The 21,479-nt window shown below is 35.3% G+C and overlaps 1 protein-coding gene across 1 annotated transcript in view; it reads left to right on the forward strand.

Annotated features, from left to right (window-relative positions):
• Window positions 1-820: 820 nt before the first annotated feature.
• TRIQK (triple QxxK/R motif containing) overlaps window positions 821-21,479 on the forward strand; it is a 76,335-nt gene continuing 55,676 nt past the window's right edge. The window contains exon 1 of the mRNA XM_049782132.1: window positions 821-872. The gene's annotated coding sequence lies outside the window, so the exon portion shown is untranslated. The remainder of the gene's footprint in view (window positions 873-21,479) is intronic.

The following is a 21,479-nucleotide window of genomic DNA, read 5'->3' on the forward strand; positions in this document are numbered from 1 at the left end:
AAAAAGACATGATTGATTGGTCTTTAGTAAAGTAAATTATATTTCAGGTAGAGAAAGGTTAAAATGCAAAATGATGCACTTTTATTTTTTCTAAAGATTTTAATTTTCATTCACCCCATAAGAAAATGCTCGAAAGCACTTTTGAATGATTTAATGATTGGATACATGGAACCTCCATATCTCAATGTCATTGTTCTAGGTGATGGATGGAAAGAGGGATTTTGAAAGAATTGAAAATATGCTCCAAATAAGCTCTAATGACTTCACATTTCCTTGTGTAGATATGACCAGTTATTAAATATCAAAATATAAAATATTATTAACAGTAAATTAAACTATCGATTTATTAATAAAATATTATTAATATTAACTATTAAAATATTAAAGATAATATTCTGGTTATATTGATAACACAAAGTGCTGTCCTTATTTTTGACTGCTGCAGAGAAGATTCCAGTCAACACAGATATTAGGTCTTCAAAGTTCCAAGGAAACCATCATCCACAAACAGGGCAAAGATCCCGCGCTTTCTGGCTTCAAGGAAGAGAGTGAGCGGAAGCGACACCTTCCAATCAGAGCGCGGGGACCGGAGTGAGCGGGAGAGCTCCCGGCCAATCGGCGCGCGAGCTCCACCTCCTTTCCCTCCGGGTCCCGCCCCTTTCCCGTCGTTCCCTATGGGAGCTGCGTGTGTGGCTGAAAGCCCCGCCTCTTTCCACCCAGACCCCGCCCCTTTCCCTTCCTGCCCTGAGGGAGCTGCGGGTGCGTGTCCGCCTCGCCCCGCCCCCTGCCTTGATTGACAAGGCGTCGGAGAGCTGCCGCCTTCCCAGCAGGACCAGAAGTTCGTCGGCCCTTTTCTGAGGTGTGTGTCTCAGGTAAAGGCGACGGGGCTGGGCTGACCCGGGAGATGCGTGGGATTCGGGGGTGATGGCAGGCGCGCCGCCACTGTGTCTTTCGGCTCCCTCTGGGTTCCCGCCCTGCCAACGTGTCTGGTGCGGGCCTTGGCAACGGTAAGCCCCACCTTCCCGGCCCTCCTTGTGAGAGGATTGGCTGACGTTTCTGTCATTCAGTCGTAAGTCCCGCCTTACTCCTCTTCAGCTTTTGAGCGGATTGGCTGTTTGTGCTGCCTGGCAACCCTAAGTCCCGCTCTACCCCTCGTTGAGCGGATTAGATGAACTTGCTGTCAGTCAAAGCTAAATCCCGCCTTCCCCGCTTGCTAACTTTCTACGGATTGGCTGATCTTGCTGTCAATCAACCCGCGGCATTCTTTTCATGGTCCCTCATCAGTTTGTGGTGGTCCTGCTCTTTCTCTAAACGCAGTCTCCCTGGACATCTTCCCCTTACTTTATTTTTTCTTTTATTTTCATTTTCTTTTTTTCCTTTTCTTTTCTTTTATTATATTTTCTTTTTATTTTATATTTTGTTTTCTCTTATTTTCTTTTGCTTCTTTTCTTTCTCTTATTATTTTATTTTGTTTCATTTTAATTTTTTTAATTTAAATTTATTTTATTTTCTCCCCTTCTTTTATGTTTCCTCCCTCTGAAGAACAAATACCTGAGGTCCTGCAATGTCCTTCCTAAAGTCTGAGGATGATCTCGGGGTGTCTACACTCTGGAATCCCCTTGTCTCCACCGATCTTGTGTGTTGCAACTCAGTCTGCTTCTTAGCCATGGGAGGCAATTCATCCTTGGTTAGGTGCAAATCTAGGACTCCCTCCCACCAGCCCTTAAGGTGAAGGAGGTAGTAGGGATTCCCCAAAGCAAAACCTCTGTTGCCTCTTGCCTTCCTTGTGACCATTCATTCATGCATTCATTCAAGGTGATAATTCCCAACGAACCATTGCAAATCTCCCCTTTTGCTCTTGTCCCTTGTGCCCAGATGAATCAGGAGAGCAAAAACTTTCCACATCCATCCATCCATCCATCCATCCATCCATCCATCCATCCATCCATCCATCCATCCATCCATCCATCCAGATGATAACTCCCAACGAACCACTGCAAATCTACCCCTTTGTTCCTGTCCCTTGTGCCCAGATGACTCAGGAGAGCAAAAACCTTCCACATTCAATAATGCATTCATTTACCCATCCATTCATTCATTCACTCATTCATTCATTCTAGATGATAACTCCCAATGAGCCATTGCAAAAATCTCCCCTTTTGCTCCTGTCCCTTTTCGCCGCCCAGATGACTTAGCAGAGCAAAAATCTTGCAGAGAACAAAGGGAGCTTAACTTCTTGTTGACTTCCTTCTGCTCGATTTACAAATCCTGGAGAAGGAAACTTGTCTTGCTTGTTAACACAGGGAGGAACCTTGATCTGGAAGGCAGAGCTGGCAGGATGTTTGTTTGGAATGTTTGTCTTTGGTCAGTAATCTTCTGTTTTTTCAAACTTAGAAAGCTAGGGCATGTATCTGTCCTTCATTCCTGAAATGATTTCTGAAGGTGCTCCTAGGAGTATATCTTATTACTGATTCCATTGAGTCTTTTTTTCTTGTTTTTAAATAGGATCTGGATTTGTAAAAACATAAAATAAAGTCTATTTTAATTTCCCTTCTGTTTGGTTTTAGTTTTTTCAACTACAGTTTTTGGTATACAGTTTCTTCTCTTAGCTGAGGATATCACCTTCCACCACTTCTCTGCTTGCCTCATACTGCCCCAGATTTTTCCCTTTTGGTTTCCACCATTCGGTGGCAGAGATTGTTTTGGTTTTACTCCTTTCTTTGCTTTATTTTTCTATTCCACAAAGACTAAAATCACATAGTATTTTTTTCATTGCGTTTATTTCATTTCTTTATAGTAAATCTGTATGGCAATTTTTTTTAACTGAATCTAATTCTATTGTTCATATCTACCACAAATTTACCCAGTCATTCGTCTTGGACACTGGACTGTTACTCTTTGCTCTTGTGAGTAGTGCTGTATATATATATTGGGTGCATATCTTTTTGAGTTAATGTTTTTATGTTCTAATGAATACACAGAAACAAAATGGAATCTTTCCGGTTTGTTTTTAATTACTTGAAGAACCTCTATTATCTGCCCCCTCTCCCACCTCTAGAAATAGTTTGTTGAGCTTTTTCCATTTTTTTGTTTTTGTTTTTTGGGTCACACCGGGGTGCATCATTCGGGGGTTACTCCTGGCTCTGGGCTCAGTGATTGCGCTTAGCTCAGGGGACCATAAAGGATGCTGGAGATTGAACCTCCTTGTCTTCCTGGGTCAGCTGTGTGCAAGGCAAACACCCTACCACTATGCTATCCCTCCGCTCCACTTTTTGCATTTTTGCTTATCACCTTTTGACCTTTATATTTTTCTTCCTTCCTTCCTTTCTCCCTCCCTCCCTCCCTTCTTCCCTCCCTCCCTCCCTTACTCCCTCCCTCTCTCCCTCCCTTTCTTCCTTCTTCCCTCCCTCCTTCCCTTCCTCCCTCCCTCCCTTCCTTCCTTACTCCCTCCCTCCTCTTTCCCTCCCCCCTCCTCCCTTCCTCCCTCCTCTGTTTTTGGTGTCATTGTTAATACTGAGCTCAAAACCCGAGTTAGGAAACATTTCCTTTTTTTTTAATTTTGCTTTATGAAGAAGTTAGAAAATATATCTTTTTGATTGTTGAAAGTCAACAGTGCAAACATTTGGTTCTGAAATTTGTTTCTTGGATTTTTTGGTAGTCCTTTCATTTTCTTGTGAATTGGTTCTAAAGACAAATGAGTCTGTAGAAAGGGCATTAAGGATGAAATTAAGGGTATTAAGGGCATTAAGGAGTGGCTCTTTCTTATCGTTTGTTGTTGAAGCTGTATTTTTCTGGGTTTCAGGTGTGTTCCGGCCAGATTAATTCATATATAGTTGAAGTTTTGTTGTAATAATCAATGGTAGGAAGTAAGCACAAGTTCTTCCTAGTCACCATCTTATTCTTCTTGTATTTTCTTCTTTTAGGATATTAAGAAGTGAGGGAAAAAAATCTACTCATTTACCTGTTATTCATTCTTTGTTAGTTCTGTTAAGTAGCATTTGAGTTATTGGATGTTATTTTTCCCCCTAACATGCCCCATTTTTATCCCCCCCCAATCTCAAGTATGTACATACCTGAAATAATTGAGAATGATGATGATGATGATGATGGTAACCTTTGGTGTCATGTCACTTTGAGAAACCAAGAAAACTAGTAACTCCTTAGAGACACAATCTAAACCATAAGTGAACTTTAATAAAAACTTGTTTCACTTTGATTCTTGGGGAAAAGTTTTCTGTCTTGTCTTATGAATAAAATACAGAGCTAGGGGCAAAGTCAAGTCCTTTTTGTTTCTTCCAGTCCCTTTTACCATAATTTAACTTAATTTTAAATCTTCTGTCACTTTATTTTAACATATAACAAACAAGAACTACCAATATTTACTAAATTGCTATCTTTTAAGACCAAGAAAGCTCTATTTTACTCCAAATGCCCTTTATACATTTTTAAAGTCATATTTTTATATCTAAATAATTGAAAAGAGCATTTATCTACAAGTAGTATAGAAGAATTCTCATTTATATTTTTGAGGTAAAAATTAAATGCAAGTTTTCTCTTCTTCATAGTGCATTTTAGAATAAGAAATGCTGATTTGGGGGCCAGAGTGATAGCACACGGGTAAGGCATTTGCCTGGCACATGACCTACCTCTGTTTGATCCCTAGCCTCCCATATGGTCCCTGATCCTGCCAGAAGTGACTTCTGAATGAAGAGCTAGGAGTAACTCCTGATGCTGCTGAGTGTGGCCCAAAATCCATAAACAAAACAAACAAAGAAAGAAAGAGGGCCCAGAGAGATAGCACAGCGGCGTTTGCCTTGCAAGCAGCTGATCCAGGACCAAAGGTGGTTGGTTCGAATCCCGGTGTCCCATATGGTCCCCCTGAACACTGCCAGGTGTGGCCCAAAAACCAAAAAAAAAAAAAAAAAAAAAAAAAAAGAAACGCTGATAATATTTTTGTGTATACTAGTGACTCTTAGAATTTTTTTCTTCACTTAAGTTAATGGTCCTTTATAATGTTTTAGTGGCTAAAAATATTGTGGTTATTTCCACTGTAATTCTTTTTCTATTTTCTGTATTCAAATGGAAGGTTGTAACATTAATTATCTTTGCTCAAATTCCTTCATTATATCAATGAGAGCAGGTTTCAGTATTAGATATTATCAGTAGTTAAGTAAAACTTCTCAAGAGAAAAATATATTGCATTTATAATACATGTAAAACTATATAGATATCTGATGTTTCTTTAGTGCTTATCATTTTATTTTAAATACTCTTATTTAGTGAGTTTGTTTCTGGTGGACCAACGGAAATAAAGACAAATGGATAGGAGAAAGCATTCTAATGAAATTCAAGTTTTGGGGGGATCAATACAGAATAACTAATGCCTTCTCTTAAATGTATAGCAGGCACGTAGAATGAATATGCTTTGTTATTATCTTTATGCATTGCTTTTGTAACAAATAATGCTTTATTATTAAAGAGCTGATTGAGGATCATGCTTCACCTGGGAATCCAAAATGTTAAAAAAACACTAGTATTTGCTGCTTGTTTCATAATCATTTCCCTTTATCAGAGTCTAGATTTAATGCTGGTGAGAGAAAATTTCAATTTTCAGAAGAGACACATTTACTCAGAATTACTGTTCTTCGTGGGAAGAACAAAATGGAAAGAAGAGAGCAAACCTTGAGTGTTTACCAATTTATAATAGATTAGCCCTACTAATGGAGCAATAGAGATCAGAAGATTTTAGCCAGGGAACAGAAATCCATTGAGAGTTCATGAATAAAGAGTCAGATCTGAGGTGTTCCTGTGTATTTGTATGCGTCTGTGTATGAGTGGTTGTACACTAAGTATACTATTACTTCTTTAAAGTGACAGTGACTTTCCAGATCCTAAGTTTTAGGGTCACATATTGTGTGACTACTAAGTTTAACCCAGTCTTTGATGCACCCTGTTGCCCAGTGCTTCTCTTGGAAACTAATTACCCCAGTGGGCCTTGCTTCATGGTGAACTATAAAGCTTATTCTGATCTCTTCAAGTCTTTGTTTATACATATCTACTTTTTTAGTGTTTTGATTATCAGTAGATTTGGTTCTAAATGTAATAGTCTTAGTAAATGTGCCCTTAGTATGGCTTTTATGGGAAAAATATTATACTTCGTGAATAACACAAATTATTTAATGAACTTTTGTTATATGATTGTATTTGAGCCCTTATCACATTTCTTTTTTTATATCTTTATTTAAACACTGTGATCACAGACATAATTGTAGTTGGGTTTTAGTCACAAAAAGAACACCCCCCCCCCCCTTCACCAGTGCAACGTTCCCACCACCAATGCTCCCCAGACCCCTCCACCCACAGTAGTGAAGACAGGCATTCTACTTCTCTAACTCATTAACATTGTTATAGTAGTTGTTAGTGTTCTAACTGCACTCACCCCTCCTTGAGGTGAGCTTCATATTGTGAGCCAGTCCTTCCGGCCCTCATATCTGAGCAATATTACCATAATGTCTTTATTTTTTAAAAACCCATAGATAAGTGAAACTGTTCTGCATCTCTCTCTCTCTTTCCCTCTGACTTATTTTATTCGGCATAATAGTTTCCATGTTCCTCCATGTATAGGAAAATTTCATGACTTTATTCTGCTGATGGCTGCATTATATTTCATTGTGTATATGTACCACAGTTTCTTTAGCCATTCATCTGTTGAAGGGCATCTTGATTGTTTCCAGAGTCTGGCTATTGTAAATAGTGCTGCAGTGAATATAGGTGTGAGGAAGGCCTTATCACATTTCTTTTTTTTTTTTTTTTTTTTTTGGTTTTTTGGGCCATACCTGGTGGCACTCAGGGGTTACTCCTTGCTATCTGTTCAGAAATAGCTCCTGGCAGGCATGGAGGACTATATGGGACGTTGGGATTTGAACCAACCACTTTAGATCCTGGACAGCTGCTTGCAAGGCAAACGCTGCTGTGCTATCTCTCCTTTCCAGCCCCACATTTCTTATTGAACAGGTAGGATTACAATCCAAGTGCTAAAGCTTTTTAGTTTTTTTGTTTTGGGACCATAACTAATGGTGCTCAGGAGTTACTCCTGGCTCTTTCACTCAGAAATTGCTCCTGCTAGGCTCGGGGAGCAAATGGGATGCCAGGGATCAAACCCAGGTCTATCCTGGATTGGCTGCATGCAGAGCAAATGCCCTACCTCTGTGCTATTGCTCTGGACCCGCAAATGCTAAATCGTTTCATAACTAATCCATACTCTTAATACCCCTTAATCCTTTCTCTCTCTTTCTCTTCTCTTTTTTTTCTTCTTCATTTTTGGGCTATTCCTTGCAGTGCTCAGTGGTCACTCCTTGGGGACATAGGGATCCATACAATGCTAGTGATGTAATTTGGGTCTCCTATGTAAAACATGTACTCCAGCCATATGAACCATCTATATGACCCCTTTCAGTCCTTTCATACATTGCAGAAATGTGGACTATCTTTACAACAATAAGCATATTGATATATTTTTTTATGAAAATAGAAGATTATTTTTGGGTCTACCTTTTTTTTTTTTTTGATGGTAGTTTTGGTCGCATCTCATGTTGCTCTGGGCTTATTTCTGATTCTGTGTTCAGAAACCTGGTAGTACTTGGAATCATTTTCTATACCTGTAATTGAACCAGGTTTGGCTGTGTGCAAGGCAAGTATTTGAGCTGTTTCTCTGGTCCTTAGCTTAAGTCTTGATTTTGAAATCATAAATAATAAAATATTCTATATGCAAGGATAAACATTCTGTAACTATTCTGTATTTAAATATAGTTTACCTACCTAGGACATTGAATTAATGAAAATAACTGATACATTTAGCTTAACTAATGAAGTCTATTTCACTAATATTAGTTTATGAAGAAGAAACTTCTTTGTTGGATCATTATATGGAAATAATTCCCTAAATGAGTGGATCTTAGTTTTATAATAGCATAAAAGATACTGAAATGGAGAATGAGAATATCAATGAGGTGGTTTCATTAGCTTTGACAATAGCTGCAAAAACTGTAAGGCCAAATAGATTAGCAACTTAAAAATTAATAGGAAAGTTAAATATATTCAACTCTTTTGGAATAGTAAACATATAATCCATATATACACATATTATATGAGTAATAATTTCTCATCTCAGTGATTCAATATAATGTTGAACTTCTGGGTAGGTTTTTTTTTTTAATTTGAGAATCGATAAAGAGAATTTTTCATTTTCTGATTGCAACCTTTTTTTTTTTTTTGCAGTGGTGGTGGTAGGAAGATTTTGGGCTACATTTTGCAGTGCTCAGAGTTTAATCCTCCTTTTGTTTAGATGTTACTGCAGTGTTCTTCATGGAATCATATGGTATAGGGGATTGAGTCAAGGTTAATAGTATGCAAGACATGTACTTTAATTCTTAAACCATCTTTCTAGCCCAACATTTTGTCCTTTCCTAGGAGATCAATTTTGCTTCTTCTCTGTTATCTTGATCACAATCCTTATGTAAAAAAAACAGACATGTCGAAGTGAACTGTCCATTCATCTCTCCTGATGTCTGCATAATATTCCATTGCTTATATGTACCACCATTTCTTTAGTCATCTATCTGTTGAAGGTATATATGTTAATTGTTTCTGTAATCTAAAGAAGAGAATATAGTTTTGAGGAAAAAAGTAATAAATAACTGTAAGTCAAAACTTTGATCTAAGAAAATCCATGAATAAAAGTAGGACTTTTTTGACGTAAGATATAACAGACATAATGGCAAAAAATTTTCAAATCATAAAGAGAAAGAGGAATATGTGGTGAGAGTGGGCTGGAGGTGAAGCTAAAGTTAATGAAGGAGAAGGATGTAAAAAGGAAAGAATAATATTCCTATAGAGGAGAGAAATCTGCCTTTCAAAATCTGCCTTTGGCAAAAGATTAATTTCAAAGGGTGGATGCTGAGAGTAGAATGGAGATTATCCTGTGAGAGATTTCCCTGTAAATAAATATTTCTTTAGCACTCTTATCAGAGAAGACCTTGTTTCCTTACTAGAATTTAACTTATAATTAATTTTTAATTGATTAACTATTCTAATTAATTTGCATACTTTTGTTTTACTCTGCTTTCTTTGATAGCCTTGCCTACCTGACCTTCCCCTTCTAGCCAATATCATTTGCCTAATGGTGGATTCTGAGAAGTTGCTTATTTATTTACTATTTTTTAATTTTTGATTTGGAACCCTGTCAAGCTGTATTCAGATCTTACTCATGGCCTCTTGTCAAGGCTCACTTGTAGTAGTGCTCAGCAAATCTATGTGGTGCTAGGGCAAAGTGCAAGGCATATGCTGTCTCTCATCTAGTTACTTATTTTTTATGAATCTTTCAAATGTACCAGAAGATATTACAAGAGGCATATATAGAACTATGCTATTAATATATTAATATATTTTTCTTACTATGTGATGCTTATTTGATCATCTATCTAAACTAAAAACCTAAAGGGATATATAGAGATTGTGTGTTTGTGTGTGTGTGTGTGTGTGTGTGTGTGTGTATGTGTCTGCTATGATTTGATATTAGGAAAGAAAAACTCAATGACTTCAGCCAATTGAAGCAACATTTTAAAATAAAACGTTTTCTAGTCGTACAATTAGTATTTTTGGTGTGATGGCAATAGATTACCACTCATTTGGGACTTTAAAGTATTTTTGTTCCTTTTAGGGAAAAAACAACTCTCCAAAAAGAAAAAAAAAAACCAAGACAAATAACAGCTTACTATTACTTTAGTACTATTTAGTACTTTTTAATACTAAATCTAATACAGGCATTTAGTACTAATCTTTAGTACTATTTAACAACTATGTTTCCCTATTGTAACTTGACCTTCATTATGATCACTGTTTTTCAGGTTGGCCAGGGGCTACTATAGACAATGTTTGGCCCAGTTATTTGGACCAAATGGCTCAATGGTTGAACCTGGAGATCAGTACTGCTTGGAACCAACAATTGCGGGGATACCAGGGCCACTCCAATGTACTGAGGGACCACCAGACTACTTTGAGCAGTGTCATATTGTACTAGGAAATAGAGATAAATTTATTATTTCAGGCATAATTTATAGCCCTTGCAAGCTATGCTTTGTTATAATGATTAGAATTTGTAAACTGTTCTAAAATACTTGGTGTTGAGTTTTCAGCTGACATTATTATTAGAATATAGATGGGTATCATTTAATTTGACATTCTTTTCTATGGAGAGCAATTGCAGTGCAAAACTAAATAACTTTACTGCTTTGCATGAAAAGATAGGTAGATATTAAGTAAATACTTACTGGATAAAAACGAACACATCATTTATTATGTGATGTTTTTTAATTATTGCTTTCATTGTTGCATTATTGAACATTCTGAAAGTAAACTTGGGTCAAGCAAACTTAATAGGCCTTTCTATTATAGGACTTTAATTAGAGCATTTTTAAGAAAATGGGCTTTGTGAAAATTGGGCAAGTCTGCAATGTTTTACAAGCATGTTTTAACATACAAACTTAATTGGATGGAACTTAGGACAGATTTAGTAAAGGAAGAAACACATTTTGGGAATTCTGGTATGAGGATTTTATTTAGTGGACAATTAGGGACCTTGGAGCTCAATCATTTGATATCTATATTATTCTAGTTTGAATTTCATTAAGAAAAAAAGGAACCAGAATATTTTATTAGTATCTGGAATTGCAGTTTGCCAAGGATGCAAACACAGCTTCCTCCAGAAAGATCTTTCCTTTGGAATTCTCTTACCCCTTGGCAGCACTCCAGAGTTCAGTGTTGGCAGCATTACGGACACAACACAAGGTGTGTTTATTTGATTAACATTTGGCAAAAGGTGTTTTCATTTGTGATTTATTTCTATCACCTTATTTGTTTTGTTTTGTTTGCTTCTGGCAGTGTGCTGGAGTTCAAATTTAGTTCTTTCTATGTCAGGCAGTGTTGAATTGGGAATACATTTATATTTGTATTTGTTTTGTGATATTTGGGCAAATCAAAGTAAATGAAACATGAACTGTAAAGCCATAGACATAGAGCTCTAAGAATAGATCTTGTTTGTTTCTTGAGTCATTTTTGATTTGCTGCTTAAGAATTTGTTGCCTTAAATATTCCATCTCTGTCAATGTTTGAAATATTATAATACTTTGGCAGTTTACTATGTTTCAGCAGTTCATCATCATCTTTCTTCTTTTTTCTCTTATATTTTTTCTTCTATTTCTTTTTTTCCTCCTCTTTCCTTCCTTCTTTATTTCTCTCTCTCTCTTCTTCTGTTAGAGCATACCTGGCACTGCTTGTAACTTACTCCTATCTCTGCTCTAAGTGACCACCTAGGGGACCATATGGGGTTCTGGGGATTGAACTTTGGTTGGCCACGTGAAAGGCAAGTGGGGACCCTACCTGCTGTACTATCTTTTTAACCCCCAGTTTGGTTGATCATACGTTGAGCACACTTAATGTCCCTATCACAAGAAGACCATATCTCTTAGCTATTATGCATTGCTTTTGATTTTCTTGATTATTTGATTATTCCTCCTCACAAGTATTGTGGGGAGAGGAAATATGTCCTAAAATATGGCACCGAATTCTGTCTTGCACTTTTCTCTACTAAGAATTATTTAACAACTCTCCGTTTCATCCAGAGTAAGGTTAAGATGTTTAGCCTAGCCAACCAATATCTACCATCTATCTATTCTCTGTCTGTCTGTCTGTCTGTCTGTCTGTCTGTCTGTCTATCATCATCTATCTGTCTACCTACCTACCTACCAACCTACCTACTTATCTATCTATCTATCTATCTATCTATCTATCTATCTATCTATCTATCTATCTATCTATCTACCTATCTATCTATCATCTATCTATCTACCTACCTACCTACCTATATCTATCTATCATCATCTGTCTACTTACCTATCTACCTATCTATCATCTATCTACCTATTATCTATCTATCTATCATCTATCTATCTATCTATCTATCTATCTATCTATCTATCTATCTATCTATCTATCTATCTATCTATCTATCTATCTATCTATCTATCTATCTATCTATCTATCTATCTATCTATCTATCTATCTCTATCTATTTCTCTCTCTCTGTCCACCTGCCTGTCTACCTGTCTGTCTGCCTGTCTATCTATCTATGTATTTATCTATCATCTACCTACTTATCATTTATCCTTTGTATGTGTATGTGTGTGTGATTGTTTATGTTGTGTGTGCATTCCTTTCAATATTTAGGGTTTACTCTTGGATCTATGTACATGGGTCATAGACCCACCGGGGTCAATCCTGGTGGTGCCTGGGGAACCATATGCAAGTTCTGAGGATTAAACTGAATTTGGCCACATGCAAGGCAAGTACCTTAATATTCCCTGTACTGTCTCTGGCCCAAAGAAATATTTTTACTGCTGACTATGTGCATATACCTTGGCTATATGATAATTAGATTAAGAGTAGTTTTCCAACACTATTTAATTGGCCATTTATTTATTTTTGGCCCTACCTGCTGTTGTTCAGAAGTTATTGCTTGCTCTGGTTTCAGAGTTATTCATGCCAATACTCTGGGGACCATAGGGAGATCATATGGGATGCCAGGAGTTGAAACTTGGTTGGCCATATATAGAGAAGTGCCCTATCCTCTGTACCATCTATTTGGCCCCTAATTTATTACTTTAAAAGTTATCTAGGTTTTTTATTTGTTTATTTCTGGTTTTGTTTTTTTTTATTTTTGGGAAACAATCTACTGTGTTCAGGGGTTACTTCTGACTCTGTACTCAGTGCTCACGGGACCATGTAGGATCTGGGGCTTGAACCTGGGATGACTTTGTGCTGTTCTGTTGTTCTGGCTTCAATATATAGTTACTTTTGATGAAGATATTAAAGCTTATGGTAGAAGATGGCTAACAGAATAAATAATAGAAACTGTACATTATGTATAATTAGGTTTTTATAGGCTTAATATGGTCTGTGGCCACTCTTAATACTCTAGGAACCTTCAATATAAGGAAGTTCATTGACTTTTTAATTGAATATGCAGTCATTAAATTGCACTTCTCTAAGATTTGAACTGTGTGGAGTTTTACCTCACCCATAGGTAGCTTATTCAATTAGCATGCTTTTTATCATATTAATGATAATTATTAAGAACAAATTTAAGAAATACCATGTTAATTGCTTTGTATTAGATTTTATTTTATTTTATTTTTAGATGACATCTAGCAATGTTCTGCAGTTACTTCTGGCTCAGCACTAGGGTGTTACTGCTGGCAGTGTTCAGGGGACTATATGGGTGGCAGAAAATCTAACCTGGGTTGGCCCAAGGCACTCTATTCCCTGTACTATCTCCCTGGGCCCTGTATTAGCTGTTAATTTAATGCTTACAACAGTCATTTAGCACAGGTATTCTTACTATGACAATTAAAAAGCTTGTAAATGAGCGTAGGTTGGTGAGCAACTGATAAATGATAAAACTAGAAAGGAAATGAATTAAATTAGGGAGAATTTTCCTCCTGTTTTATCAGATCTATCATCATATAAGAGTTTGCTTATAGAAAAATGTTAAAATTCAAAGCAATGTAATTTAATGCTAATCAAAAGATATTGACATTTTAGGTTAACATAATTCTCTTCACAGACTATTTCTCCCTAAAATATGTAATGAGAACCCACAACTATTTATAGTGCATTTCTATTGATTAGATTCCTTGGTGTACAGAACAAAGGCTTTCTATTACTCATTCTAGTGGAGAGAAATTGGAAAATATTTTTCTGTTTCATATTAAAATATCTTTAATTTTAAACTAGAAATCATATCTCATGTAAATAATTTTTGATGCAAAGCTAATTGCTTGTATCATTTTGTAATATTGTCACCAAATTGTGAAATGAACAAAAAATTTTTGTAAAATGTTAGTTTTAAATAATAAAATTGAAATTCGATATTATTGGTTATTACCTTGAAGAAATCTTTCCCTCTATTATATATAAAAGACACAGCATCTCAGTAAAGCAATTGATGCATTGTCATTTATAAAAAATAAATAAAAAAATTTTGTAGGCTGGAACAATAGCCCAGTGGGTAGCATGTTTGCTTTGCACATGGTCAACCTGAGTTCAATCCCTGGCATCCCATATAGTCCCCTGAACACCATTAGGAATGACCCTTGACCTAGAGCTAGGAATAACCCCTGCACATTGCTTGGGTGGCCCCAAAACAAAAAAAACAAAACAAAACAATTTTTCCCCCATTAAAACTGACATAGGTGGTTCATGATTGAAATTATATGAAACTGATTAAGAAATGTCTTAGGACAGATTTTCCTATAAAGTGTATTAATTGCAATTCTAATAAGTAATATAGGTTGTCTTTATATGTGTGTGAAAGAGGAGAGAATAAGTATATTAAGCATGCACCATTTGCTCAGACCAAGTACCTTTTCTACATTTGATGGTTTTACAGACTACTAGCACTGTTATCAATAGAATTTACTAATCCCCCACTCTCCCCCCACACACAGAGTTTCAGCTAGATCTAGGTTAGCTACCTATTGACACAATACATCTATATCTTCTACTTTTTCTCAAGTGATCTCAGCATTACTGTAATGGCTATTCCTTAAAGAGAGAATTTCTTGGTTGCCACCTGGAACTGTAGTTTGGTAGATCATCCTTCATTTACTCTTTTTTATAAATGCTTTAAGGAGTTAAATAATGGATGTGGTTTATGGACTTCATTATTGGATGTAATAAAGATGTGCTACTGTGAAAAATTAAAATGTTCAACCATAAGGTTATTAACAAAGAATGAAAAATAATTAAGGGCACAGAAGGAAGGTTTTAAGATAAAATTTAGTTGATTGGAGCTCGTAGTTGATCCCATGACAATATGCTATAAGGGTGGAGAAACCCTGTATCTTTTAGGCCAAGGGAATTTCCTTTCTAATTTCCCCAATTTCTGTGCCTATGCAATAAAACCCCAACCAAAAAAAAAAAATTGCCACATCAGCCAGCCTTTTTGTTGTTGTTGTTTTCTTTCCTTTTTTTTTCTTTTTCTATTTCTTTCTTTTTCTTTCTTCTTTTAAAAGTATATTTATAGCTTCTAAACAGGGGCTCCTCCTTGCCTTTTTTTCCCAACAGTACCTTAGTACATGAATCATTTTCTTCTGCCTCATAAATTAAGAAGAAAAAAAAAAGTGATGGTACCAGGAGCAAGCAGTCTCATGAACATTGAATGGAAATTTAAAAATGATCAGCCCTAAATACCCAACCCAAAGTCAACAACAACAGAATCAAGAGACTCAAAACTATAACAGGCTAAGCACTAAAGGGACCTGTTACACTAGCAGTCCAGGGTGCTAGGGGTGGCGGTTTGGGCTGCATGTGAGGAACTCTGGCGGAGGGAGGTCCACACTGGTGGTGGGAAAGGCCCTAATTCACTGTCACTACGTACCTTAAATGTAACTGTGAAGGAATTGTAACTCACATTGGTCTCAATAAAAATGATTGAAATGTAAGATAAAATTTATACTCAAGTATAAAAAGACAAATATATTCAAAGAAGTGCAGGAAAGATTTTTTTAGAATAAGATCTTTATTAAAAGTAAATTTTAGTTCTGTTACTAGATTTTTATACAGAAAGTGACAACATTAAAGTCTCTGAAATTGGTTCTAGAAAGTTTTGGGAGAGTAGAGGTAATAGAAATAACAAATGTAGTTTAAAAATAAAATATAAGGACATGTGGTCCAGTCAAAGATTGTGATTATAGCCCAGGAATGTGAAAAAAAATTAGAAAACAGCCCCTTTTTAAAGAAATAATATTCAGTCAATGTATTCATGTGCCCAAAATTACAATATCTATAAGAATATTTTTTCTGATCTGAGCCAAACAGGGCAAGTTTAAAAGCAGAGGCTCAGAGAATTCATAGCCTTTTTACTATGTTTCATTTTAAATGCCTTACAGAAATTTTCCTGTTTTATGATTTTCATATTTTTTCTTTTAGATAGTGGCAGATGGCATGAAAACTGGACTCCCTTATTTAAAGGGAATGTTGATATTTATAACCAAGCTTATCTCCAGCAAGACTTTTTTTTTTGCAGCTGTTCCAGGTTGAAAAAAATATATATTAAAACCCTGGATTTTTTTCTTCCATATTTAGGGAGGAGATTTTCAGAATCTGAAAAAGTGATGTTTGATTTTAAGCATGAATGCTATGTAAACTGTGACTTTTTTGCTTCTATATGTGAATTTTCTGTTTGTATGCTGTGATGATATTTCTTTTTGTTTCACTGATCTATTTCCTATATATATTACACTTGAGAAATAATTTACTCATCATTTCAAATCATCAAAGTATTCTAGGAAGTGTAGTAGTTTTTCATTAAGAGTTAGCCAATGCCAGAAAACTACTGAATTTTTGTTTTGTTAATTTAGTTTTTGTTTTCTATGATTTTTTTCTTACAAACTTACTTTATGTTATTTCTCTTATACTGTTTCAAAAGATTTTTCTTATTTATTTTCTATTCTTTAACTTATATATTTAATTATGAATACTACTTTCTGTGGACATATATTAGAAACTTCCTTTTATAATTTAATTAAAAGTATACTTTATATCCTAAATTAACACATGAAGTTATCTTTTTAGACACATGTTAACTCTAGAGTGTCAGAATAGTCATGTAAGTGTGTTCACATTATCTTCAGTGCACCCTTACGAGTGCATATAGGTGCAAAGAATGCTATGCAAAGAAGAATACTTTATAATATATTGATGTATTGAATGAGTGAGTGATTATTGGTTTATGTAATGATGTTTTACATAGGTTGTCAAATTAAGTTGGGCCCCACTTCTTATGTAGAGATTGACTTTCTCGTCTTTGTTGTTGTTGTTGTTGTTGTTGTTGTTGTTGTTTGGCCACACCCAGCTGCTCTCAGGGGTTATTCTGAGCTCTGCACTCAGAAATCGCTCTTAACTCTGAGAACTGTAAGGAATGTCAGCAATAGAACCCAGGCCCTTTTGGGTCAGCATGCAAACCAAATGCCCTACCACTGTGCTATTGCTCCAGCTCTGAAACTAACTTCGGAACATAGCATTCTACACAATTTATGTTATGCCGGCTTTGTATACTTTTGTTTTTAATAATTAAAATTAAAATTTCATTTATTCATTTTCCATCCTGCTTTTTCAGCAAAGTTTTACTACTTACTTTAAGTCAAGGACTGTAGCTTATTGCTCATATTTTTGCTGATAATTTAATCATCTTTTCAAAGATTTCTAATTTCTGATTAACCCTTTAAATTGTAAGATTCAGGGATCAGAGAGATAGCACAGTGGTATGACATTTGCCTTGCATGCTGCCAACCGGGGACAAATTTGGATTTGATTCTGGCATTCCATATGGTTCCCCGAGCCTGCCAGGGGCAATTTCTGAGCACAGAGCCATGAATAGACCCTGGGTGTGGCCAGGTATGACCACCACCAAAATTATAATATTCAGTTCACAGAATAATGTATCTGTCTCTTTAATCATATAGAACATAAATACCTTTAGTAGGTTTATCAATTCATTCCCCCCATAATTAGCTTTTGCTATGTATATTCTTTATAATGATATACACAGTGTCAAGTGTGAAGTGAAGAATATTTTTGGTACTTGGAACTTATTTGTGGTATATTATATCTGTCTTCTTGTAAGGAAGACTTTGCACTCTAGTACAATAGTTTATTACACAAATGCCATTATTTCTATTAATGTTTAATTAGCCTAATATGGATTTACTATAAATAATGGAATTCTCAAAATTAAAAAAACAAATTAATATAAAACAGTAAAAGTTGCCAGATATCTAGTATTTTGTAGACTCCCCATATGCCAAATCAAGTGATTTCATATACAATATGAAACTGTGCAAAGAAAAATCTTATACCTTCCACAGAGAGATTGCTCAACCATCTGAATGCATGCTTCTCATGTGGGGTCACTCCCTACAGCTATATGGTCTCTTGACTATTGATGGAAGCAAATATGCAGAATAGAGCTGGAAGCTCCAGAACAGAGCCCCAAATAAAAAAGAAAAACAAAACAAAAACACATTTTATGCTTTACTATTCCTGTGCATATTTCCAGTAGGATGTCAAGTATTGAGTACTTTTCTACATTGATTTTTATACTTCTTCAGATTGGAGGTGAAAAGTATGTGTTTCTCTCAAATTATGAGAAAATAAAGATGAAATCATTTTCTTTCATTTGGTACTTTACATTGCTAAATGGTAGTTAAGCCTGGCTCTGTAGTGCAATGAATAGCGCATTGGACTTCTAAATGACAATTGAGTTGAGAAATAGAAAGCTTGGAGAGTGATAAACTGTATTCTTTTAGTACATGATGTGAGTGAAGAAGAAACTGTTTAGTCAGGTTATTATAAAACTAATAGTATATTGAAGAAAATTAAGCTACATTTAGAAACTGGATCAAAATATTGAGTTTTCAATGTAGAAAATGTACAAAAATGTAATTTTTGTAGTTTTTGAATTTCACTGTGAATATCAGTGATCATTATTCTATTAGTTCATACAGGAAAACATCAAACTAATGATAATAATCACCCTTTTTTAGAAATAGACGTCTAGAAAACCAAATTTACAGAAAAATTGTTAGCTTGCTTGAAAGAGAATTTGATTAGCTCTGCTCTAAATTGACCAGAAGGAAAGTGAGAAAACTCACATAGTAGTAATTCCACTAAATACTAGAAAAAGTTGACTCTAGGGACTGGAGAGATAGTACGGATGCCTTGCAGCTGATGATCTAAGTTTGATACTAGCACCTTATATGGTACCCTGAGTCCCACCAGGCTTGATCTCTGAGCACTGCTTGGCGTGGCCAAAAACCATACAAACAAACAAAAGGGAAGATTCCTTTGGATGTCTTTCCTTAGTTGGTCTTTGAGTTAGATTTTAAGGCATTATTTTGTGGGTATATTATTTTTCAGATATGGGTATTTAGCCAGTTTATTTTTTTTTACTGGTATAGACAAAAGCCAATTCTCTGACTTTCATACAATTGCTACACAAAATCAAATGATTATTATATAGCATTCACAGTAATATTTTTATTGTTGTCTTGTGAATATTAACAAGATTATGGTAGAGTTATATACATTTTTTTTAATATGGCTTGTTAGACTATGCAAGTTATAACGGTTAAAAACAGTATTAGGGGTCTGGGCGATAGTCCACTTTTTGTCTTGAATGGGGTTGACCCGGGTTTATCTGTAGCACCCCACTATGGCACCATAAGCACCCTCAGGAAGAAATCCTGGACACAAGCCAGGCATAAGCCCTGAGCACAGTAGGGTATGGACTCCAAAATAATGATAATTAAAAAAAAATCAATCATGATATTCCAAGTTTGTGAGTTTGACATTTTAAACAAATGTGTTAACAAATTGAGAATACTTAGGGGCCTGAGTGGTAACACAGAGGTAGGGCACTTGCCTTGCACATGGCTGACCCAGGACTGACACGGGTTTGATCTCTGGCATTCCATATGGGCCCTGAACTAGCAGCGATTTCTGAGTGCAGAGCCAAGAGTAACCCCCGTGAGCACCACTGTGGTGTGGCCCCAAAACAACAACAACAAGAACAACAACAACAACAACAAACCCAAAAAAGAAATACCTTATAAAATTTTTATACATTTTTTAAAATTGATATTGGTTGATAAGGTGTAAAAACCTGAACAAAATAAAATTCATTGTTTTCTCATTTATATTTTGATTCTTATCTGAAATGGTCATGTATTATTACAGACATTTAAATATACATTTTAGTATCTTTCTTTCCCCCTATTTTATTTATAATTTCCTTTCAGTGTATAGATTTATTTATATTAGTTAATAACCACTGACTTCATCTCATTAAGTTGTTCTACATTGTTTTCTCAGTTTTCAAACTCAATACTCCTTATTATGTTTCTCTTTCTCTATAATTTGGTCATTTTGCTTATCTGCAATTTGCATTATTATTTATAAATATAAATTTTAGCAGCACAATCTGTTAAAAATTACAAGCCTGAGAAATTTATACTTTTTTGTAGATATGATATACAATGTTAAAATAGAATTTTATGTATTAATTGTTGTAATTTTATTTTTTTGGTTTGTTTTTCAGCCATACCCGACCCAATAATACACCTGGCTCTAAACTCAGAGATTACTTCTGGAGGTGTTTGGGGGACTATATAGGATATCAGGGATAGAATCTGGATGGGGTGCCTGCATGTCAAGTGCCCTAGCCATCGTACTATCTCTCCAGCTCCTGTATACCATGTTTTAATTTCATACCTACAGCATTGTCCACCAATGTCTCAAGGCCCACTTTGCATCTCTCACCCTCCCTCGGCAAACATTTTTAAAAATGGAATTGTCACATGTTTACAGAAGTGTTAATGGTTATTGTATTGATGTACAGTTACTTCATCACCTCCAAAGTTCCTACCACCCCATATTTCTCCTTTGTCTTAGAATTTTTATTTTTGTCCAAAGAGTTTCTTTGAATGTCATATAATTATTTAATGTAAATTCTAAAACTTATGTGTACTAATTTTTTAAAGTTCAATATGTTATTGTTTATGCTATCATATTTAAAAATATTTATTTTTAAATATTTATGATTTTAACTCATAATTTAAATAATATAATTTGATCACAATTTAAATATTATAAATCATTATTTATAATAGTAGTAAAGGCAGGATTTCATACATAAAATTTTCTATCACCACACACTTCATCAGAATATCATCTTCCTTCCACCATTGTCCCTGTGCCCCATCTCCATTCTGTTTTTCAATTTCTTTACATAGTGATTTATGCTTCATTCTAAACTTAGTTCTCTGTATCTGTTGTCTTGCTTTTTGTTGTTTACTTATTATGTTTCTTTATATGTGACATATGAGTGAGATCATTCAGTCTATGTCTCTCTATTTCAGAATGACTTCATTGAACATGGTACTCTAGAATCATTCAAGTATTTGGAATTTGCATTATATCATCTCTCCTTATAGCTAAGTACTAGCGTACTTTGCATTTGCACCAAATAACATAGTCGCATTGGACCTCATGTAATAAATCAGCTTATTGAAAATTCTAAATAGATTTGTTTATACGATACCAATTCTTAAATAAAGTTATCTTTTATATTTTTTGTTTTGGTTTAGATTTTGTAAGCCAGTGCTCTGTGCTTAGTGATTACTCTTGAGGAAGCTTGGAGGACCATATGAGGTGCTAGGGGTTAAACTAGAGTTGGCTGGTGTAAAGCAAATACCCTAGCTGTATTATCCAACCAAAAGCTACTTTTGGGAATTACATAGAATTATGAAAGCATTAGAAATAAAATAACCATAATGGATATTCTGATAGTTATTTTGGGCTTATTT

Source organism: Suncus etruscus, chromosome 10 (assembly GCF_024139225.1).
Source record: "Suncus etruscus isolate mSunEtr1 chromosome 10, mSunEtr1.pri.cur, whole genome shotgun sequence".
Classification (NCBI taxonomy): Eukaryota; Metazoa; Chordata; class Mammalia; order Eulipotyphla; family Soricidae; genus Suncus; species Suncus etruscus.